The sequence below is a fragment of the Hyperolius riggenbachi genome, chromosome 1 (assembly GCF_040937935.1).
Source record: "Hyperolius riggenbachi isolate aHypRig1 chromosome 1, aHypRig1.pri, whole genome shotgun sequence".
Lineage (NCBI taxonomy): Eukaryota > Metazoa > Chordata > Amphibia > Anura > Hyperoliidae > Hyperolius > Hyperolius riggenbachi.
The window spans coordinates 369,596,541-369,611,862 of NC_090646.1; the positions used below are offsets into that span (position 1 = coordinate 369,596,541).

General features: G+C 44.5%; 1 protein-coding gene across 2 annotated transcripts in view; it reads left to right on the forward strand.

Moving 5' to 3' along the window:
* PTBP3 (polypyrimidine tract binding protein 3) overlaps positions 1–15,322 on the forward strand; it is a 250,368-nt gene that overhangs the window by 52,332 nt on the left and 182,714 nt on the right. The window contains exon 1 of one of the 2 annotated variants that reach the window (XM_068234301.1): positions 8,584–8,604. The exons of the other annotated variant lie outside the window; for it this stretch is intronic. The gene's annotated coding sequence lies outside the window, so the exon portion shown is untranslated. Of the gene's footprint in view, positions 1–8,583; positions 8,605–15,322 lie in introns of those variants that run through there. 2 annotated transcript variants of the gene reach the window in all.

Here is a 15,322-nt window from a genome sequence, read left to right on the forward strand (position 1 = left end):
GAATCCGGAATTGTCATTGGTTCCATGGGGGTTCTTGATAATTCTCCATGTGAACCTGGTGATTATTCTGCCCTCTTGGGATCTCTGTGGAGCTTCAAAAGGTTCTGGGAGATTACAGGAGAATTTTTACTTGGTACCCTGGATAAGATCAACAGTGGCTTTCGTGTTGTAAGGGACACTTCGAACAGGTATTGTGGCAGGTTTGGTATTTTCGGACGCTCCTTGGAAGGTGGTGGGTATTGTCTGGAGGGTGTCGATGGCTTCTTCTCTGGCGTTCACAGTCCTGATGGGTGTTATACTGAGACTGGTAGTACTGATGGGCATGTTTCAGTGGCGTTTGCTTCCGATGAGGTCGGTTTCGGCTGGACTGACTCTGGAATTGGGCCTTGTCGGGCTGTACTGACCTTCATGAGTCTTCAGTTAGAGTCTTTTGCAAATATCAGGTTAGAGGGTCGTCTGGAATCCGACCCTAGGGGGGGGGGGGGGGGGTACTGTGAGGATCCGCGTGGCAGCCTTTTGATCACTGTTCAGCTCTGCATTCTGCAGGTCTCTGGAAGAGAGACCTTTTGTCAGTTGTGCAGCTTGCTGCTGAGGAATTTGCATATGTTTGTCATGCAGATTGCCTAGCCACATCCCCTGTGAGCTTGCTTTATAAAGAGCTATGTTTCCCACAGTAAGTGGCTGGTCATAAGGATTCTTCCTGTGAAACACTCTGGAGAGTGTCAGCCTTGCTCATTGTTTGAATAGTAGCTTAGAGTAATTGCTGGGACTGTACTCGGCAGGTTCCCTAGTGCAGTTAGGATTGCATATCTGTTTTGTTTGTCTGTTGCGATTGTCCTGTCCCTGCGGTGGTCGACAGGATGTCGTTCTGATCTTTGTTCTTGGAGTATAGCTGGAGCAGCGGTTGCTACCAGCTATCTCCTCTATCTGTCTTGCCTGGATCGCACTCGCTTAGCGCTAGTGCTGTGGATCCGTCTGATCTCCATCTCTCTGTCTCCCTGGATCGCACTGGCCTCTTTTCGCTAGTGCTGTGGATCCTATCTCTCGCTTGTCCCTGTTTTCGTGTGTCTGTCTTGTCAGCTACGAACGCTTGCTGGAGGCTCGGTGAGGTAACCGTTAAGCAAGCGCTCGCGTCCTCTGTTTCATGTTTGTCTGTCAGTGGTTAGTTAGCTTGTCTCTATTGTGCTTATCACGTGGAGACCGCGCATGAACGCGTGCACTGTTGCGAATGAGTGAGGTGTTCGCGTTCAGTTAGCGTTTGTTATTGTCCTTATCTCCTCATTGTATGATTTGCTGTGCCTTTGCTACTCTCATGCTCCGCCTTGCTGTAGCCTTGTGTCACGTCTGGCGATCGCACCTCTCGCGATCGCGTTCCTACCTCATATCTGCTTTGGTGTGTGCACCGTCGCGGGTTGGCGACTAGTTTGGTGCACACACATACAATCTGTCTCTGTGCTCATTCTCAATCGCCTCTCTTGCGATTGCGTTTCTGCCCTTCGTGCAATTCCTGTCTGGCGAGTGCGGCAGGTCTTAGGAGCTGTTCCTCTGCACTCCACAGCTCCACCTGCCGACAGGAATTTCCCTCTACAGGTGCATTGCACCTTCTGCTGGGTTCCCGCAAATTATACGCTTGTGGAGGATTTCATCCTGTGCGCTGATCACGGAGAGAATTCCACAATTGTTACAGTATGACCAGCCCAACCAAAATTCCCAGCGCAGAGGGAATTTCCGATTTGTATGACTTTTTCGAGTATGGCTCCTGTACCTTTAAGAGATTTAATAATCTAGAACCTGAAACAGCGGATGAATTTTTGTCTGAGTGCACTAAACTTTTAATGAATCCTGAATTCCAATGCACCCCAGTATCTACCAGGGCACCCCAAATGGCCTACCTTCTGTTTGGGGGCGAAATGTTAAAGTGGGCTTATTATGTGTTAGATCATACCACCCTGAGTCAAAGACCCCTGGAATTTTTGACCTTTACAATTCATAATTGGCTGAGACTACCTCAGTTACCATATCCCCTTAACGAGTTGTTGTCGGCAGCTCAATCAGCTGTTCCATCTACTCAGTGTAAAATCTCTCAGCCTGCAAAGATTTGCATTAACAGCTCATCCTCTTCCAAACAGCAGCCATCCAAAGCCTCTAAGTCCAAACGTAAAAAAAAGCTTGTGGAGGATTTCCGCAGTGTCAGCGCACATCCTGTGCGCTGATCACGGAGAGAATTCCACAATCGTTACATAGTGATTCTGCTCTTGCAAGGTGGCTCCCTGCTGTGTTCGTGCCCTCCATCCCCTGCAACTTGGTGTGCCGAGTGCACTGCTCAAGACTACCTGTGTCCCCTGGCTTTTGGAGCGGAGCGTGCAAGCAACGTGTCAGTGGTGCAATGATCAGGGAATCTTCCTGTGTGGCAATCGCTGTGTCTCATATCTATGACGACATCTAGTGGAGTCTTAAGACAAAGCTGTATCATCCTTGGGGCACATCTGGCTATGGAGAGGGGGGCTGACTTGCACAGTGGGAACATCTGGCTACCGTGGAAGGGGCGATATTAGAGGGGGGTGGCTTATACATGAGTCAATCACTTTTTCCTGGTTTCTGAGGGAAAAGTGGGTACCTCGGTTTATACACGGGTCGGCTTATATGCAAGTATATACAGGTATGTTAAAAAAAGAAAAGAATATTTCTGCTGGTTTCCATCATTACTGTTTCTCTGTATTGCCAAAAGTGACATCACCTATGCCCCTTTCTTCTTCTTTTCCCACCCAGCTTAGTGTTAAGTTTCCCTCCCTACTGCCACAGTTTACTGCCCCTCCGACAACAAACATCACCAAGATAACAGGCTACATCACTGTGTTAACTCATCAAAGGTAAAAGGGGGCGGGGGTGGAGTCAATTACCTTCTGGCTCATAGTGTCCTATTTAAATAAAATCGTATTTGAATGCTGAGATAAGCTTGTTACTGTAGCTACCCCCCCTCCCAAACAAAAAGCTTACTGGTACTGCACAGTTCCTGTTCCTGTAGTTAGGCAAATGCACCCAGACTAGGTAAAAAAAGTGTGTGTGTGTGTGTGGGGGGGGGGTTGCATATAGGGTCCTATTTTAGAAAAATATGGGTTTACATATATTTTTGGAGCACTAGCTATTTTTTGGCAATTTATTATTTTTGGATGATACTACCTATTCAGAATTGAATATCTACCAGTAAATGCCTTGCATTCAATGTAAACACAACATGCAAAATACACAAAGCTGTTTTCTTTTGTTTCCAGCCAAGCTCTTGTGATCTTAGAATCTTAAGAAAGACTTGCCAAATACAATGGAATATCTTTGTCTTTCCCGTGTGCAAATGCCTGCCATTAGTTATGGTAACCTGATTTTTTTTAAACATCCTGCAGGTCTCTGCTAACATCTGCTACTGCAAGATCAAAGAAAGGCCCAACTTTTATAGGAGACCGTGCTGGACAACGAAATACCTTGTAGTGTTGAAAAATAATTTGAAAAGAGCCACAGACTGCTCTGATTGTTACTTGTGGCATAGCCTAGAGCAAGCGCGGGTCTTCTTACCACATATAAAGACAATCCTTGATGATATGACATGGGTCTTTCACCAAGACAGTTTGATATTAGCAAATACTAGCAATACTTTTAATGCTTCTGTAGACATTACAGAACTCACACCCTATTTTCAGCCTGTATATAAGGAGTTTAAATACCATAATACATTTTAATATGATGTATACACAGAAAAGTCAATATGAGCCATTGCCTTTTTTCCCCCTATGAAATCAGCTATGGGTGATTCAGCTATGGGTGATAGGATGCTTATTCTCCTCCTCCTCCTCCTTGCTTTAATTATAAAAGGAGACGGAGCATGATGCAGTAAATTATGCAATCTAGACCCTTGCCATTTGCTGAGGTGTTCGTCTACATTCCCTCTTCTGTTTACTCTCATCCCACCACCTGTGCAAGCTGCCACAGCTCCTACTCTCCCACTACACTTCTCCCCATTTCCAGTGTCTAACCCTAGCATCCCCTACCTCATTCATGAAACCACCTGTAAACTCCTAAATCTGACTTCTTCATACCTATCCTCTAACCATTAACCTCTGAAATGATGAAAATCTGAACTCACAATAAAGAAAGAGTCCATATACAAGAACAGATCTGAAAGTAGGTAGGTATTGTACAGGCTGCAATTTAGGTCAAATGGTAAACCTCAAAAATAGGACAAGCCAAAGTTGGTAATGACAAGCTGGTGGACACCCACATCCTATTGTTATGATTAAGCTTCTGCTGCTGGTGACCTGAAGCTATCTAGAAGTGGGGCGTAGCCTGTCATTGGTATGAATTTTGATTGCTTTTAGTGGTAAATGAAGCTCTGTTAGATATCTTTTGAATGGTTCTCTTAACACATTTACTAGTATACTTGCAACTAAAGTGTTTTTTTTTCATTAGAACTTACAATTTATTCCATTAGTTGTTTCAAATCTGAGTCTATATATGAATTTTATCCTATTCGACGTCCCTGTATATGTGAATAGCCTGCATCTGGTCCGATTTAACTTTAGTTTTTTGTTTTCTAGTCCTTTTAAGACTTTTGTCACATTGGTGAGCATCTTCATGGCTTTTTGTATTCTGTGTATGGTATAAGTGACGTGTACATTTTTGCCCTTAAAAATGTATGTTCTGGGCACCACATTACAGGAAAGATATTGCAGTTTTAGAGCAGGTGCAGAGGCGAGCAACAAAATTGATACGTGGGATGGAAGGTCTCACTTACCAAGAAAGGTTAGACAAACTGGGTTTATTTAGTCGCCTTAGAGGGAATCTAATTAACATGTATAAATACATCAGAGGGCAATATAAAAGCTTGGCGGATGAGCTTTTTGTCCCTAGGACTTCACAAAGGACTAGAGGACATGATCTGTGCATGGAGGAAAAAGTTTCAGCCATTTATTTAGGAAAGGTGTTAACAGTAAGAGTGATTAAAAGATGTGGAATGCATTGCCACAGGAAGTCGAATGTCAAACTCTATACCTGCATTTAAAGGGGGCTTAGATGCTTTCCTTGCATTGAAAGACATCCATGGCTACATTTACTAGGTAATGCCCAGTGATGTTGATCCAGGGATTTTATCCGATTGCCATCTGGAGTCGGGAAGGAATTATTTCCCTTTTGGGGCTAATTGGACCATGCCTTGTAACTTGTAAGGGTTTTTTTCGCCTTCCTCTAGATCAACAGGGATATGTGAGGGAGTAAGTTGTACTTTGCTTACTGGTTGAACTCGATGGACGTATGTCTTTTTCAACCCAAATAACTATGTGACTATGTTTTTCGAGTCATAGATATATTTATGCATCATATGCTTGCTTGCAGTGTTATGCACATTACATGGCTAGTATAAGGGAGTATAGAACTTTCCTTTTGCTTTTTTGTGCATTTAATAATTTTCTTGTATGGGTTGGGTCAAATGGTTGCTAAACCAGCGCTAAACAATGGCTACAGTGCTTGTTGTTTAAGCGCTGTCAATTCGAATGAATGGACAGCCGTTTGCCGTTGTCTTGTTTTTTCCCTGTTGATACATCTGCAAAGTGGAAATTCAGGAGCAGGGTGGCACCCGATATTTTCTGATTTTGCAGTGTACTTCTTGCCTTTTTTTATCGCCGTGGTTTGGGCGTCTGCGATATTTTTACCATATATTGCAGGTTTTTTCGTCAAGGGTTAAGGGTTAGGAATTGTCAGGCTTGGTGGTATAATTTTCGGAGTCAGCATGTATGTCTCAGGCTAAAGGTCTAGCTCTTCACCTAGCTATCCTTGCCTGGCACCTACACTGTCCCTGCCTGGCACACCACTAGCTGGTCCTAATTAGGACTTAGGCGAGCAAGGCATACAAGCTGACGTAGAAGACAGATATACCACCAGGAACTACTACTGAGGCTAGTAACACAGTTCAACAGTTCCGCAGTATCACATGCAGAATTCAGGCAATAAGCAATCCGGGTATGACAAGTCCTCATGCAAAGTTATTTAACAGTAATGATGATTGACCGGTTGACCTGAGTTGTAAAATAGTCCAAGCAAACTTGCATGCAGTATAGCAACAGGTAATAATTAAAGCAAGTTATGACATTCTGCATGCAAGATTATGCAACAGATAGCAGAGGTTCCAGATGATATGTGACAATGGTTATGCGAGAGTATATGCACACTGCTAGTGGACTGATAAGGAAAGTAGGGTTATATTTATCGTCCAGTTCAAGTGGCATGCAAGGGTTATCCGGTAACAGTTCAAGGTCATCCTGGCAGCGAGCAAGGGATGTCCAGTAACTAGCAGAGGTTGGTCCAGGCAAGGGTTTCCAGGAATCGAGCAGAGGTTAATCACAACAAAGTAGTCAAATACAAGCCAAGGTCAATATCCAGATTATCAGTAACAATTGAGTGCGCACCCAGCAACTAGCCAAAGCTATACTTATCACGGGCGATGACTGGGAGCACTCTGCAGGTTTAAATACAATGCAGCATCCAATCAGTGGCCGGCCACACTCCGCACCACCAATCACACAGCAAGGCCCTGCCTAGGTGTCAGCTGTAGAATCAGCTGACACCGCTCTGTCAGCTGACCGGAGTCAGCTGACTACTGTTTACCTTTGCAGAGGGCGTACTGGGAAGGTGGCCTCCACCTATCAGGAAGTGCGGCCTGTGAGCCACCGGCAGCGTCATCAGCTGGGAACAAGCGCTGAGACCCAGAAGTGGCAGGCTCGGCGGAATCAGCGCCAATAGGTTCTTTATAGGCATCAAGACTGGGGTTTGTGCAGGGGGAGGGTTAAGTGTTAGGCGTCAGGACCTGGGTTTATGCGGGGGAGGGGTTAAGTGTTAGGCGTCAGGACTAGGGTTTGTTCGGGGGAGGGGGGGGAGTTAAGTGCTAGACGTCAGAATTTCTCCAGGGGGGCTGTTAAGCATTAGGACAGGGGTTTGTGCAGGGGAAGGGTTAAGTGTTAGGTGTCAGGACCAGAGTTTGTGGTGGGGTGAGGTTTTAGGCATCAGGACTGATGTTTGTGCGGGGGGGAGAATACGTCGAGTGTTAGGTGTCAGGACCAGAGTTTGTTGGGGGGGGGGGGTTAAGTGTTAGGTATCTTGACTGGGGATTGTGCTGGGGGGTGGGGTAAAGGGGTAGGTGTTAGGAAGGGTGTTAAGGTTAGGTGTTGGGGAGGGTGAGGGTTTTGTGTGATATTAGGGTTAGGTGTAGCTATAGTAAAAGATCAGTAAGACTTACCAATATTTTATTATGAAAAATTAACACTGTAAATAGTAGAATATCGGTAGATGTACCAATTTTCTACTATCAGCAGTTTCCCTGCGCTCATTTTCCCTGGTGCTGGTAAATCAAGTACGCTTTATAGGATTCAGCACTCCTATTATACTTTTGTTTCAGATTCAAAGAAGAAAACAATACCAGTGTTTTGGGTCACGGATACTCTGCTGTAGCTAAACCAAGCAAATTCTTCTATGAGTGCTCTTAGGGCCCTTTTCCACTAGCGGCGATTGTGATGCTGAATCGCAAAATCGCAAATTGCTAGTGATTTTTAAATCGCTATGGTTTGCCTAATAACATAGGAATTGTGGTAGGTAATTTCCACTACTGCGATTCGTTTTTTACTTAAGCGCAATTGTGCCGTGGAGCGATTTTTGCCACAATTTTGCTAGGCAGTGCATTGCATAGCAAAATCGCAATTGCAATCGCCGGGAAAATTTGGAACTTTGCTGAATCGCAATCGCTAGCGTTCAGCGCGAACGCTAGCGATTGCTAGTGGAAAAAGGCCCTCAATGTGCTGTATTTGTGACAGCCTCTCTGGGGATTGAACCCCTAAATCTCATGCCTTTATAAAGGGACACTGCATGGCCATGAAACATTATAATTGTTTTCTTCTATGGACCTTCAATAAACATAATCACTGGAGCGCTGACTCTCAGATTGAGATCTCTGCCATGTATACCATTGCTCCAACCATCTAGAAGGAAAGAAAAAGGTTTTAAGAGAGCATTATGAACTAAGAAAGCTTGTAGGTTTGTTTATAATCTTGAATTCAAGTCATTTTCCTGTCTGGTAAGCCGCCGTATATATTTTTCGTCATTGCTAACATCTGCAAAATTGTCCTGCCTCTTTACAGGTAGTGTTTATAAATATGTATGGCTTTTTGTTTGTCTCATAAATATGAAATAACCATATAGGCAGCAATCTAGTTGCCAGCTCTTTCATTTTCTACACAACAGCTTGTAAAAGTACACTGCAAGAACAGAAAAAACAAAACACAAAAGCAGTTCTTCTGGTAGAAATACCATTTACTGCAGCAAAGAGCTCATAAGTTAATAACATTTGATAATAGTCTTCTGCAGACCAAACTGCAATGTTGACATTGCCTAAAACAACCTGTGTTGGCATCAATAGTTATATATGTCATAAATCATGGCTTATGACTTTAAGTCATGGCAATACTGAATGCCCACTTTTATTTCCTGTAATAATCTGCTTTCCTCCGTTTTTCTTTGTGTTGTTTTATCACCCTCAGTGTTTTAACAGATCATATAGCTGTTGCTTCAAAGGTATGACCTTTCTGTTTTATTGTTGTATACCCTTGTGTTTCATTTATCCTTTCTATTCATAACCCTTTGTTGTCTCTCCTTTCATAGATTCATGCATCAGTCTATATAATTGTCGTGTTCTCTAACTGTGTGTACTCAAAATGTGTATGTGTAAGCTTGTTTTTTTTAGTTTAAGTGTAGATGTCTTTGAGTAAACCTTAAATGAGCTTTAAAGGTCCCTCAAATCCATTCTCCAGTACATTAACTCCACTTGGATGTCTGTGGCTGAGTACGCTTACCCGTAGACCTCTGAATCTTCCTACTTACTACTTTTTTTCCCCTAATTGGACCTGCACTGGTCTCTCTTTTCCCCAACTTGATCTGCACTGCCTGAATAGCCAGAAGCTTGGCCCAAGTGTGAGCAAATGGATAAAAGAACCTACGTGCAGGTCTTAAAACTTGTCATGTTTAATTTTAGCATGTCAGAATTGAAGGAACCTGGAGTAGAGATACCAAAACGGAGTATTTGTCACAACTGATACCTGACAGAATGTGTAAATACCAAATGACCATGTCATGCCAATCTGTGTGAATGCGGTGGCAGCCTCAAGACCGCCTAACGCCAATTGGCGTCAAGTCCTGGGGTGGGGTTTTGCAGAAGATCGCATGCACCGATGGGCGCACATCTCCGCTTAAATGACAGAGCTCCACTCCGTCATCAGTCTCCCAGTGACAATCGCCGCTAGGAGACTGTTAGACGGGGAAACCGCCATCTATTTATACTGTACAGCGCTGCGATCTAAGGCAACGCTGTACTGGTTACAGCCGTGTGACACGGCCGTCCCCTCTGGAGGCACATAGGCTAATGCCTATAACAGCCGATTGCTGTGATTGGCTGGCGGGGGGAGTGAGTGAGGGGTGTATAGAAAAAAAATAGTAATATTTATTTTTAAAAAAGATACAAATAAATAAACATGCCGGTAGGGATCAGAGCCCACCAACAGAAAGCTTTGTTGGTGGGCAGAAAAGGGGGGGGGGTGTCATTAGTGTGCTGAGCTGTACGGCAATGCAGCGAGGCCTTGAAGCTGCAGTGGCCTAAATTGTAAAAAATAGCCTGGTCACTAGGGGGGTGTAAGCCCACAGAGGTAATGGAGTAAGCCCACGGAGGTGGAGGACTTTTCATAATTAATTTCAAGTTAAGAAGGAGGAACTTGGAGTTTTTTTTAGAGCTTTCTCACCTATGTCACAAACCACTTGCAGCAAGCATGCGGCCTGTGGACACAACACCACTCAATTTCGGTGTCTTTGGGACTCCTTGGCAGGGTTCAGGAAGCACTCACCTCCCAGAGTCCTTCTGAAGACAGGTGCATCCATACAGCGCATGCGCAATCCCAGACTTGTGCGTACGTAGTAGGGATCCACTCGTCTTTGAACGTACCGAGATGTGCAATTACTTAAAAAGGTTACCCAAGGAGGGCCAAAGAGGTATTTGACCAAGCTGGTTGAAGAACTTTACCAGTGGTGGAACAAGGGAATGGAGACAGGATCGGGTAAGCTCTATGGGATCCAGAGCCTTCCCTCTTCATTTTTTTGTAGCTTGATCAGTATTGCTTTAAATCTTCCTATTATATTGTAGACACTTCGGAGAGCAGATAGTTAGTTCACTAACTTGTTTTTGGAATGTGTGAGGAAATCCTTGTGCTTAGCAGGTATTGAACCCAGGAATCTAAAGCTGCAAGGCAGAATTGCTAACCACTCACTGTGCTGCCATTTTTGTATGTTATCTTTAATATTATGTCAACACTGTTGTGCACTGCTTTACAAGGAACAGACAATGCATCACATTGCTTGCTGCTCCGAACCGGGGCTCCAAATCTTGTTACTACTACGCGTCAGGGATAATGTGGAGAATTGGTATTTCACCTACACATACTGTTTTGTTTTGTAAGAGAAAACTAGAGCACCCAGAGAAAGGCAACACAAAAGCATACAACCTCCATGCAAATAGTGTCATCTTTAAGAATTGAACAAACATTCCTCTCACTGCAAATTGCTAACCCCTTACCTTAGCCAACGTGATATAAATGTTGATGTATAAAGTGAATCATATATAATGCAATGAAGGAGGTGTGGTGGCCAGTAGAGTCCAAGGACCTTCCAGAGGAGATAAAACAAGACAGGGACTCCGGGAGCCGCTGATAGTGTAGTATATCCAGGCTATGGGCAGTATTACATGTGCTGGATACTCACAAAGGTGGGTTACAAGACCGACAACCACATTATATTCACCAGTGGAGAAACCCGTCTTGTCTCTTCAATAGCACAGGTCGTACTCCCCAAAAATATAGGTATGGGGATTCAAAAGGACACTCAAAACACAACCAGCACCCCAAGATTGGGGAGCGGTTATGGGATATCACTGGGAGGGAAGAGGTGCCCCAAAAATTGGTGTATAGGTGTAGAAAAAATGGCTTACCTCTATATACATTTTTAAAGGACCTCTGTCGCGAAAATCTTAAAATTTAAAATACATGTTAACATATAAAAATAAGAAGTACGTTTCTTCCAGAGTCAAATGAGCCATACATTACTTTTCTCCTATGTTGCTGTCACTTACAGTAAGTAGTCGAAATCTGACATTACCGACAGGTTTTAGTCCATCTTCTCATAGGGGGGTTCTTAGGGTTTTCTTTATTTTTAAAAGCACTTAGTAAATGGCATTTGCTCCGTTCAACTGCCAAAAAAATGTGCAGCGAGCAGGGAGGCTGGCCAACATGTTTGCATAAATCTTTTTCAGGGAATGTCTATATAAAGAATAAAAGGGCCATGCTGAGAAGCCCCCATGAAGAGGTGGACTAACCCAAAACCTGTCAGTAATGTCAGATTTCTACTACTTACTGTAAGTGACAGCAACATAGGAGAAAAGTCATTTATGGCTCATTTTACTCTGGAAGAAATGTACTTCTTATTTTTATGTGTTTTAAATGTTAAGATTTTCATGACAGTTCCTCTTTAAATGTTGCTATCATTCTGCAATCTAATAGGAGCCGGATGCTTCTGCCGGGGTCAGGGCCGGATTTACCATAAGGCACACTAGGCACGTGCCTACAGGCGCCTGATTAAGCAAAGGGCGGGGTTAAATCATGTCGTATTAAAAACCTAAAAAACCGCAACACTAATACCAGCGCCGCCCGCCGCCTCCTCCATGTTCTGGTAGCCGCGGCCGCAACTACAGTGAGGGGCGGGCGGCTAGTGACACACACAGTCTGTCATTACGTGCCACTTCCCCGCCCACCGGCTGTCCTATTCATGCCTACACGCAGCGCTGCAAGTGAACAGCAGGCTGCGTGCATAGGCGGCGGGGGGCGGAGCGATTGTTCCTCTCTGGAGTCCTAGGAGTGTGGCATACCACGTGGGCGGACAAGAAGATGCGGAGGGACTGGACTCCCTTACCAGCGAAATTAGCCTGCCTGGCTGCGCTGGTATGCCCAGAGCATGCCCAGAGCCATGATGGAAGGGAGAGGAGGAATAATCCAGCAGGAGCGCAGGTAGACAAAAACCTCCGCCCTGCCGACTTCTGCTCTCCTGCTCCATGCGTCCAGTGTTTACGTCACCCAGCAGTGCCCCCTGCGTCTTCTCCATGGTTACAGCGCTTGACCATGGAGAGGATGCAGGGGGCGCAGCTGAGTGACGTCAACGCTGGACGCATGGAGCGTCCTTTGAAACGAGTCTCTCCCTCTTGCCCCTGCTGCCACTGACCACCTGAGTACTTCTCCACCACCCAAGTACTTCTTCTCTCTCCCCCCCCCCCCAAGTCTCCCTCAGCCGCTCGGGATATTGGGCAAAAGAAGGACTTACTGACGGCCCCCCACCTCCACCTGGAGCCCCGCCCACTCTGGCACCTGGGGGAGCCGCTGCCGCCATAAAGTGGACCTGAACTCTTGCCCAGGACAGAGAGAAATGCAGCTTGTATGTAAGTAGAGGGTGTAGCCTGTCTAATACCCTCTCAGTCTCTTACACAGGACAGAAGGGAAACCCTGCACCCTGCTGTATGTATTTAGAGTTAAGCCTGTGTAATTCCCCATTATCTGTGTCTAATCACAAATTTCTCCCCTGCCACGGCAGATAAGCTCATTAGTAAGCACAGGATGTTAACAAAATGTCTGCTTCCATGAAAGCAGGAAGTAGAAACACTGGTGATGTATTTTAGGATTTGTATCAGCTGTAACAAAATCGTTATTCTTTAAAGGTTATTATGCTGTTATGTATTTATTTATTGTATTTATAAAGCGCCAACATATTACGCAGCGCACAGAGGAAGTTCTGAGTTCAGCTCCGTTCGCTGACTTCCCCCCTCTACCTGCTCTAACCTCCCACCTACCAACTTTCCTACCTTGACTTACTGCTCTCTGCTCCTATCTTCTGCATCCTTCCACCTACCTACCCCCACTGACCCCTCTCTGTGCTGTCTATACCCACTTGCTGCGCTCTCCCACCTACCTACCCCCACTGACTACTCTCTTTGCTCTATATACCTACCCACTGCATTCTCCCACCTACCTACCCCCACTAACCCCTCTCTGTGCTGTCTATACCCACTTGCTGTGCTCTCCCACCTACCTACCCCCACTGACTACTCTCTTTGCTCTATATACCTACCCACTGCATTCTCCCACCTACCTACCCCCACTGACCCCTCTCTGTGCTGTCTATACCCACTTGCTGCACTCTCCCACCTACCTACCCCCAATGACTGCTCTCTTTGCTCTATATACCTACCCACTGCATTCTCCCACCTACCTACCCCCACTGACCCCTCTCTGTGCTGTCTATACCCAATTGCTGCGCTCTCCCACCTACCTACCCCCAATGACTGCTCTCTTTGCTCTATATACCTACCTACTGCATTATCTCACCTACATACTCCAACTGACTACTCTCTGTGCCCTTTATACCTACCTGCTGTGCTCTCCCACCCACCTACCGCCACTGTCTCCTCCTAGTAATAGCCTAAATTTGGTAAATTCCCTTAGTTGTTGGTAATATCTGCACATTGTTGGTATCTGGGTATTGTTGGTACTTGTCTTTGGTAATATTTGTATTACTTGTGTGGTTTTATTAAGAAAAGAGGGCGTGGCATTATGGGTGTGGCCTGTTATGGGGCGGAGTTTAGGGCTCCGGAGCTTATGTGCCTACAGGCTCCTGAGCTGTAAATCCGGCCCTGGCCGGGGTGCCGATCTGTATAAGGTGCCGCTTCCCTGCAGAGGACACAGGCAACATTGGGGTTTCTTTGGGTTGCTCTGGATTTAACCCTCACCACAAAAACATACTGGTACTTTTATTCATCCCCTAAATGGTCTCTAGAGTGCTGTAGGGACATTAGATTGCGACCCTTTTTGAAGGATTGTAGGTCTTATAAATCTCTGTATAGTGCTGCAGATAATGTGTCAATACTATATAAATGCGGCCTCCATACTTTTGTCTCCTGAAAGGTTTCCTTTATAACTTATTCTCAAACACTCATTGCATTCTGTGGTAAAAAGCTTTACTTATTTAACTACAATAATACATAAAGGGTTTTCTCGTGATTTCTTTCTCTCCCTGTATCCTGAGTGGCAGATGCATTGCCATGAAAAGGAAAATGTACGATGCTTTTACTGCACAGCAGTATTCTTAAATTAATTAAAATGTCAACGTAATGTTTTCCGATCTGAAATGACTGTGTATGCAAGTCCATTGTGCCTCTATATTTAGACCAAAACAACTCCATAATTAGTAGGATTTAAAAATTGCACAGTCTGCAGTATTCTGCATTTACCATGACAGAGTGAATGCAACATTAAAGCGACTGTGCAGTCACTCCAGGAAATTAAACCCTGTGCTGGCCGAACACTACTTGTCATTCACATAGATTGTGATCGATTGTGGACTAATGATTGTTTTATCTCCTTGTGCCATTTCATTTTTAGCCAGATTTCAGTAGATATTTATTAGCAAAGTGATCAAAGTGCCGTTGCTGCTAACTTTGTGCTGGGTGATAGTTTTAAAGGGAACCCGAGGTGAGCGTGATATGGAGGCTGCCATATTTGTTTCCTTTAAGCAATACCAGTTGCCTAGCAGCCCTGCTGATCTTTTTGGCTGCAGTAGTGTCTGAACTGAATAACACCAGGAACAAGCATGCAGCTAATCTTGTCAGTTCGGACAATATTGTCAGAAATACCTGATCTGCTTCATGCTTGTTCAGGGTCTATGGCTAAAAGTATTAGAGACACAGGATCAGCAGGATAGCCAGGCAACTGGTATTGCTTAAAAGTAAATAAATATAGCAGCCTCCATAAAACTCTCACCTCGGGTTTACTTTAAGCCTCATCCAAACTCCAGAGACAAGTCAACCTTGGAGGTCATTGTTTAGTAGAGATGATCAAAGAGATGCCAATTTTTCAGAATTTATGAAATTTTTTATTCAAATATATGCAGCTTCAACAATGGACCAATCAATTTAAATCTGGGTTTAAATGGATTGGTCCATATTCAAACTGCATATATTTGCATACATATGTGCATGCATTTGCATCAACTCAGAAAATGTAGCATCTCATTGATCATCCCTATTGTTTAGTGCCATCTCAACCAAAAATCTAACATGTGTACAGCTGCCCCACGATGTAATTTAATCATCTGTCAGATGATTGATAGTGGGTTGCTAAACAACAAGTGATGGATGAACCCATTGTACTCA